Source organism: Hipposideros armiger, unplaced genomic scaffold (genome assembly GCF_001890085.2).
Source record: "Hipposideros armiger isolate ML-2016 unplaced genomic scaffold, ASM189008v1 scaffold_1903, whole genome shotgun sequence".
Lineage (NCBI taxonomy): Eukaryota > Metazoa > Chordata > Mammalia > Chiroptera > Hipposideridae > Hipposideros > Hipposideros armiger.
Window position 1 is genome coordinate 55,932 of NW_017733253.1, and position 8,076 is coordinate 64,007.

Consider the following 8,076-nt stretch of genomic DNA (forward strand, 5'->3'; position numbering starts at 1 on the left):
GGGAGCCTCCCCAGCGGCTCCGAGCGGTCCCTGCCCATGGTGTGAACATCCCTGTGTATTAGCTAAGTGGTTAGTGTCTGGCACCTGAACAACAGAGCCAGCCAAGGTGTTGGGGTGTCAGGTCCAAGCTGAATGACAGGAGCTCTGTCACGTCCGTCTGACTGTATTCTTTAGTTCCCTCCCTGTGAGGCTAACTCTGTTTCAGGTTCTCTGTGTGTGTCTGTCTCTGTCTGTCTCTCCAATCTCTGGACCAGGGAGACCAAGCTCTGACATTTTGAGCTGCCCTCTGTCGAGGCCCCGAAGCACAGGGAGTGCCCCGGCCAACAGGCAGGAACTCAAGCTCTTAGTCCAAACTGCTTGCTGCCAGTAATCAGGCAAGTGTCCTTGGGAGCGAAGCTGCCACAGTTGCAGCACAGTGTCTGGTTCATAGGGACCTTGAGGCAGAGGCACCCAGCTCAACCGGGCCCAGACGCCTGGTCCGCGGGAACCGTGATATGTGGGTCCTTGTACTTTACAGGCATGAGTTTTGGGAGCAATGTGGTCTGTGCCTCAGTATCCCCATCTGACACTTGGCAATAATAATGATAATAATGATAAATATACATTCTCTGAGATGATAGAAAGTCTTAGAGAATGAATGTTTGAGAACAGGCGAGCACACCTGGCATATCCCAAGGGCTGTGTGTATATGTATATCGATAATTAATCTATATCGATAGCTGTGCACAGACTGAGTTCTATTTTGGGGTTCAATATGCAAGACACACCACCAAAAGCCGCTTGGGGTACAGGTTTATTGTTAACAGGGAAAGAGCTAAGGGGAATAGAAAGTAAATAGTCGCAAGGGAAATAGAAAAATAGTTACATCATACCACCAGGGCCCCTTTATCCAATTCAGCACAGGAATCAAAGCATCATGGGCAGTTCAGCACCAGAATCTGAGCATCACGGGCAATTCTCAGAGTAATGACACAGCGGAATCTGTTGAGGAAGAGCTGCTGCTCATCCCTGCCTCCTGGGGCTTCTTAAGGGTTTTATAACAAAGGCGGCTTACAGCCAAATGGCATATGCGTAAGCAATACATGGGACCAGCCCCGGATCTGGCCAGGAGCTGGGGCTAGCCCGTGGCACTGATTAGGACTAGTCCTTGGAGCTCAGCCCAGTTTGTAAGACCTTGGGCGAGCTCCACATCTCCTTCCTTACATGCCTGGAGGGTAGCCAATCCTCCAGAGAGTAAGTGCATACCTAAGCCATGAATCCAATCATATGACCCCAGGCAGGCCTTTTTCCTTCTAAATTCTCATACAATATGCCATAAATAAGTTTAAAATTTCTCTTTACATCATCTAAGAGCCCCTGATTTTGGGAACCCATGCTGGACCGTGTGCAGGAAACACTTCAGAACATGCGATGAGTAAATAAACGAGTGATACCTTTGAGGGCCTTTGCAAATGGTGTATTTTGGGTTTTTTTTTAACTGGCCTCGCATCGCCCGTGTGAGGATCTGGGTCAGATCCTAGATCCACGAGGGCTTTTTCATGGTTTGAGGCCAGAATGTCTCAGGATCCTGGGGACTTGGGGAGAGAGAGGAGACTCCCGTGGGGGTGGAGATGGCAGTGAGGTTGAGCCCAGTCTTCCCTGGGGACAGGCAGGAGCCCTGCACTGTGGACACAACCTGCCCTAGCACGGGGCCTAGAAGCCAAGGAGAGGAGCAGACACAGCTCAGGAGCCTCAGTTGGAACAGGCAGTGGCCAGGAGTCGACGTCCATGTTACTGGCCTCTGCAGCTGCGTGGAGGACTGAGATATGTGAATGATTCCTTTTTTGCTCTGGAAATTAACTTGGATTGTTTTGAATTAGACACATGCATAATATGGAAAATAGCGAACCAGGTTGCTGAGTGGGAATGGCCGGGTTGTCTGTGGGTTTGCTCTAGACATTTTTATAAATTTAAAAGTAATTTTCACATTAATACCGCTGTGTCTTTAAATTATGAACAAGGAATATACCTCAATTAATTTACTTTATTTTCATTGCTTTCAAGAGTGTTTCATTTTTTCCCCCCATAGAGATCTGTAAGAATTTTGTTGAATGTATGTTTGAGGATTTAAAAAAAGATTTTGGTTTATTATGAGTGGCATTGTTTATTTCATATTGTAGTTATTTATAACTGGCATATATTTTTTAAAACAGTGTATATTGTCTCTAAACTTCGATTCCCATCTGGGCACAGAACAAGGAGCTCCGTCTCTGTTAAAATTTCCCCAATTATGGCATTGCTAATCTGAATGCTGAATTTCGGGCATTCACCAGGACCTCCAAGAAGGGGCCCAGCCACCATTGAACTAGGTGTGCGCTTCTTGCGTTGCACCCCAGCGGCCATCAGGGGGCGCACAACCCGTCATTTCGGGGTCGCGGTGAGCTCTTGCTGGGTCCGCCCGTGTTCGCCAGCACAGAATCCAGGTGAAGACAAGAGCTTTGTTTTCGCAGGAGGATGGGGTGCCTCTGTGGCTTCAGGACAACTTTCAGCCTCACGACCCCGAGGAAAAAGCTTCCGGTCCAGGGTCAGCTGAGGCTTATCCCAGACATTTTTCTAAATAGTGAGTATAGAACCTTCATTTACTCTAGTGTTCACATGTGCTTCGCTTTTCACTTTCTCATATAATGTAGTTTTATCGCAATTGTGGTAAAATTGGTATCTGGGATTCTATTTCAGGTGGACAACATTTGATTCGATATTTGTGTACCCTCCGCAGTAAGTCTCCTTGCCATCCATCACTGTAAATAGATCCCCTTCCTCCGTTTCACTCCCCGCAACCCTTCTCATGAAACATTTTTAACAAGAATTAATTTGCAAATGATTCATTAGTCAGGGTTTTTAAGCTCCGAATTCATAGCATCTGGTATCACTTTTTTCAGATTGTTTCTGGGGAGAAATCACAGTACAATGGCAGATGAATGGAAAAGCATATACAGTCATGAAATTAATAGAAAAGAAAAAACAACTGGGACATGCGGCCCTTCTCTGGAGCCCTATCTTAGCTGAGGCAAAGGGAAAAGACTGAACCCCCATATATTCTTTCATTCTTTTGTATTGTTATTTTTTTCAAGTTTCAAGTATTTGAAAAATATTGAAAAGTAGAAAAGTGTATTATAATTCACAGCATGATTTTAATTTCAATGTTTTATTTATACCCAAGGAGAGTTTATTATACTTTAACTTTACTGGCTTTAAACAAGCTAAGTTATGGATAATATTTTCATATATCCTTCTTAGCTTCTTTTGTCTTCATATGAGAGTATTACCATGTTTGACATCTTCTCATGAACCATTTATAAACACAAAAAATTTAAATTATTTTCAGCTCAGTGAAATATTCTTTGCTAGAACTCTGTGGCAATTGATTTGTTAAAAAAATAAAATCAAATCAAGAGATCTTCCGCGTGTGTCCTATGACTGTAAGCAAAGCCATACCGGCAGATGTGGAGGTGATGCATGGGCTCAGCACTGTGGCTTCCACTCATCAAGCTTGACCCCCCACACACACACACACACAGTCACTGCTGAGTGCCACATCTGCCAGGGGCGCAGACAAAATCAGGGTCCCTGATGTGGCACTGTCCCCAGGGTGATCAGGCAGCTGCCCCACGGGAGGCGATTTTATTGGACCTCCTCTCCCATGGAAGGGGCAGTGGTTTGTTCTTATTGGCCTAGAGCAGGGATCGGCAAACTTTTGAGACCGAAGAGCCGCCAGGGGTCAGCAAACAGCGGCTTGCGAACTGTGGCTCTGAAGTAAAACTGAAAATGAAAATACAACTATCATAGTTTCATTTATAAAATTTTTACAGGATATTATTCACATAATGGTGATTATGTAAAAATATATTTATGGCTGTTGAATAATTTTTAAATTGTTGTGTGGGACAGGGTTGGCTCTTCCAGGGGTCAGCAAATTTTTGAGACAGAACATACCCAAAGATTCACATGCAGCTCGCGAGCTGCAGTTTGCCGACTTTTGGCCTAGACAGCTACTCTGGATAGAGAATTGTGTTCCCTTCCCTTCATGCAGTGTCTCTGATAACTACCATCTGGAGCCTCACAGAGCACCTTATCCACCATCACGGTCTCTCACTCATCAAAGGACTCTCCGCACAGGAATGAAGTGTGGCATTGGGCCCATGCTCACCAACTCACTGGTCTTCCCCTGTTCCCCTTCCTCCTGAAGCAGCTGACTTGACAGGACAGAAAAATGGGCTGTCTGAGTTGTAACACTACCTGGTGGCAATTCCTTACAGGGCGTGAGCAGTTTCCCAGGAGGCTTCTAAGGCCCTAAATCAGAGTCCATTATATGCAGATTTCCCCAGAGCCAGGATTCACAAGTCCATCAATCATGGGTAGACCTGTGTGTGGCCCCACCCACTATTACCACTGTTGTTCTTATTTATGTACGATTTCCCAGGGCTGAGAGACATGAAAAACAGGCTGACAGCAACATCATGACATTGAGAGTTTATTAAGGGAACTTACATACGAGGCACATGTCGGGCGATGGAAAGACAACGTGGATGTCCTCCACACCAGGTGGCAGGTGCTTTAGGGCTATACAGGACAGCGCAGGATGGTCAGGGGAACTGGGGTCTGACCCACCCTTTAGACTTGCCCAGGGCAGGCAAGGCTTGTTCCAGGAACCTGCACATCTTGGGCTTCACAAGGGACCGGACAGTGTTTAAGGGGATTTTGGAGAAGCAACCTCTGCTTTGGCCCGGATCTAACTGGATCCAGTATGAGAGCCCAGCAGGGGTCAGGCGACGGTCCTGTCATGGACCAGCCTCTCCTCCACAGCCGGAGTGATCCGCTAGCATCACTTCTGCTTCATGGGCCTGTGACCTCATGGTCAGGGTTCTTCATTCCAAAGGGAGGAGAGCTTTGTCCAGGACACACATTGATTCCATGGACTGGAAATTAAGACTGCCGCCCCGCCACTTAGGGCTCCTCATGCCTCTAAATCAGCAGGCACTGGCTGGTGAGTGATCCTTGTTACCCGGGGGAGAGTGGACAGCTGCTCTGCATGGAGATATAAGTACAGGCGATTCCTTAGGGCTTTCTTAGCATTACTGTGCCCTGAGAGGACGGTAGATTGAAAGGTATAAGAAACCAGTCCAGGCGTGACTACTGATGGCCCTGAGCCTTCAGGAATGAAGGTCAGCATCATCCCACCAGGCAAAATACACGACCAGCTGAGGTGCTTGCTGAGACCAGAGAGAATATGAAGTAGGCGATGGAAGAAGATCATTTTAAATATTAGCTCTGAAGTGTGACCAACTGCAAAAGCACGGATTTGATTGTTATAGTTCTTTCTTTCATATTCAGTTGTGAATAATTTGAGTGTTTCTATATATATCATTTGTTAAATTTACATCAGTGTAAAAACCTGGACTGTGTGATGTGACCCTCAGTATAAACATGGTCTCTCAGGGTGACTGTCAGTGCCCTTTTGGCCATTGGATGCCCAAAGATGCACTAAGTTGTCTGTCCTCTGCTATGTCCTTTGGCACAAGAGCTATGAAATATTGCTACATGCAGGATGGGCCTCAGGAGCTTCCGGTCCTGCAGTGGGAACCCTTCAGGCACCCTCACCTCCCCCCTGGCCCTGTCAGCCCTGGAACCTGGCACGTATCCTTCTCTTTGGAGGTTTACTCTTACCTATCTTTCCTTTAGCAAACCATGTTCCTGGAGGGCTGTGCCATGTCAGGAAGGGCCTGGGTTGTCAGGCATCAGGATTTATAGTCAGCCCCCGGCTGCACGAAAAGGCCTCCCAGGCAGAGCCAGCCTGCTGTGTGTCCCAGTGACACTTGCAGCCTTTGGATGGAGGGAGATAACAGAACTGCACAGCCATTTATCTTGGTTTTCCTTTTGCTGGAGTTTCCAGGGGATACTATTCAAAATGCCAGGTGCTAACCCTTTGGCGCCTGATCATGGGATGGGTGCTCAGGATGAGCTGAGAGCAGCGTGAGTTTCCACCCAGATGGGAAGCATTTCAGTATATTATTTCAATAGGTAAACCTGTGTTGGTGCATGCCCATGGGTCGTGAGTTTGGTGGCATTCCCCGGCTGGACCTCCCTCCACTGTCGCCTTTCATGCTTCATCTGTAAAGCTCCTCACAGGAGACGTTCACATCCCCCTATACATGACCACAGCACAAGACTGTGGAAAAGAACACAATGGTCCCAGGGGTCTTGCCAGCTGCCCCTGCAGGACAAGTGAGTAATAAGACGACTCAGTGTATGAACTGGTGATTGTCCAAGACCATGGACCTCAGAACCACATCGCCCAGAGGTCACCTTGCTCAGCCTAGGAGAGCATAGGGGTTTTCCTTGGCCAAGGATATGGACCGCTGTCCTGGCCAACGAGAACCCATCCCTGATCTGTGAGGTCCCAGCCGGGCAGGAATGGCCACAATGTAGCTGACAGAAGCTGGGGGCCTCCAGGGAATTTCTGCCTTGAACAGAATTGTATAAGGAAGGGCAGGGATGCTGGACATTTTAGTTCACACGGAGCATAAATGTTCATGGAATGAGGCCCAGCTGTAGCCCTAGAAGCCACATCTCACATCCTTCCCCGGGAGAAGAAACCTGCACAAGGATTTGGCAGGTCATGGGCCAGGATCCCCAGGAGGTTTCAAATGTTGCTAAAGGGTGAACATGGAGCCCCTAGAGGGGCCTGAGAGTGGACAGTCCTGCCTCTCCTAAGTCCATTTGCAGATGACCGTCCTATGGCCTTGTCGTCTCCACATCTGAGGTTTGATCCCTTTACTTGCATTTCCTCACTTAGGCTGATACAGTTCCCATGATTGAACTAGAAAACTACAGATCCAAAAATTTGGTTCAAAGAAACCTTGTGAAGAAATTCAGAAAATGTTCTTAGTCCAAATTGTAGAAAGGCAGCCAGTGTCCAAGGAAAGGAAGTAGGCCTAGCAAGTGCCAATTTTTGTTTTTCTTTTTGGCTAGGACCTTATTTTCTGTTTAATAAAATAAGTAGAAAGTAAATATAAGTAGAAACAACTGAAAAATTTGAAAGATCAAATTAAACATGCTGACTTATAACCCCAGCTATCGCATTCCCTGTGTCCACGGTCTGGTCAGCCGGGAGAGGCCACACAACTGATGTTGCATGTGACTTTCAACACCAGGAAAGGTCCCACTGTCTTTAAAGAACATCCAACCCATAAACCCCATCCCAGAAAGTCTCCCCAGACTACATTGCCACTCCCCTCTGCCCTGCCTCAGTGGGCTCTAGGTGCTCCAGCTGGACCAGGAGAAGGCGTTTCAGGTGTGACCTGGGAAATTGTGTAGGCCACAGTTACCTGGAAACTCTGGCAGTGCAGGGGCTGCAGGAGTTCTGCAGGTGCTCTTATGACCGTGTTCCCAGGCTGGGAGAGAAGTCACTGGAGGAAGTCCTGTGTGGAGCAGAATCAGGCCTGGCTTTTCACTGCATATCGTGCTCCCATAGCACCCTTCTTTGTGTCTGGGACCCAGAGGATGACTCCACACAACTCCCAGCCCCTCTGTGGCCATCCATGCACTGGAAAGGCTTGTCATATAGCAGGTCTAACAGAGAACCCATGTGAGTCTCATGTTCTCACTGCCACTCTTCCAGGACTGAGGTTTGAGGTGAATTTATGAGCAAGCTGCTCACCACAGCCCCTCATCCTGGGCCCAGTGGTGTTGGTCAGGAAAGGTGGGCATGGGGTGGGACAGGCAGAATGAGATTGGGCTGTAAGGGGGTGGGTGTCACAGGGTTTGGCTCAACCAGAATCTCCTCTGCTTCCCAGGGGGCCTGGGACCCCATCCACAAGATTCTTGGACCCATTTGGTCCTACAGGTAAAGCACCAAGTCCTCAGCCCTCTCATGAGATCAAAATATGTGTGAGACCTAGATTTCTGCCAGCTTCCCCTCAGTCATAACCCCGTTACTCTCCCACCCTGCTCTGTGGAGACAGGAGGCCCTCCTTCTGGACCTAAAGACCCGTCACTTTGTTACTTGGCTCTGTGGTCCATCACTGGTCAGAATGAGAG

General features: G+C 47.8%; 1 long non-coding RNA gene across 1 annotated transcript in view; it reads left to right on the forward strand.

The window, feature by feature from the left end:
• Window positions 1–2,441: 2,441 nt before the first annotated feature.
• LOC109378358 (uncharacterized) overlaps window positions 2,442–8,076 on the forward strand; it is a 10,851-nt gene continuing 5,216 nt past the window's right edge. Inside the window, exon 1 of the long non-coding RNA XR_002122982.1 lies at window positions 2,442–2,599. This is a non-coding gene — a long non-coding RNA (uncharacterized LOC109378358). The remainder of the gene's footprint in view (window positions 2,600–8,076) is intronic.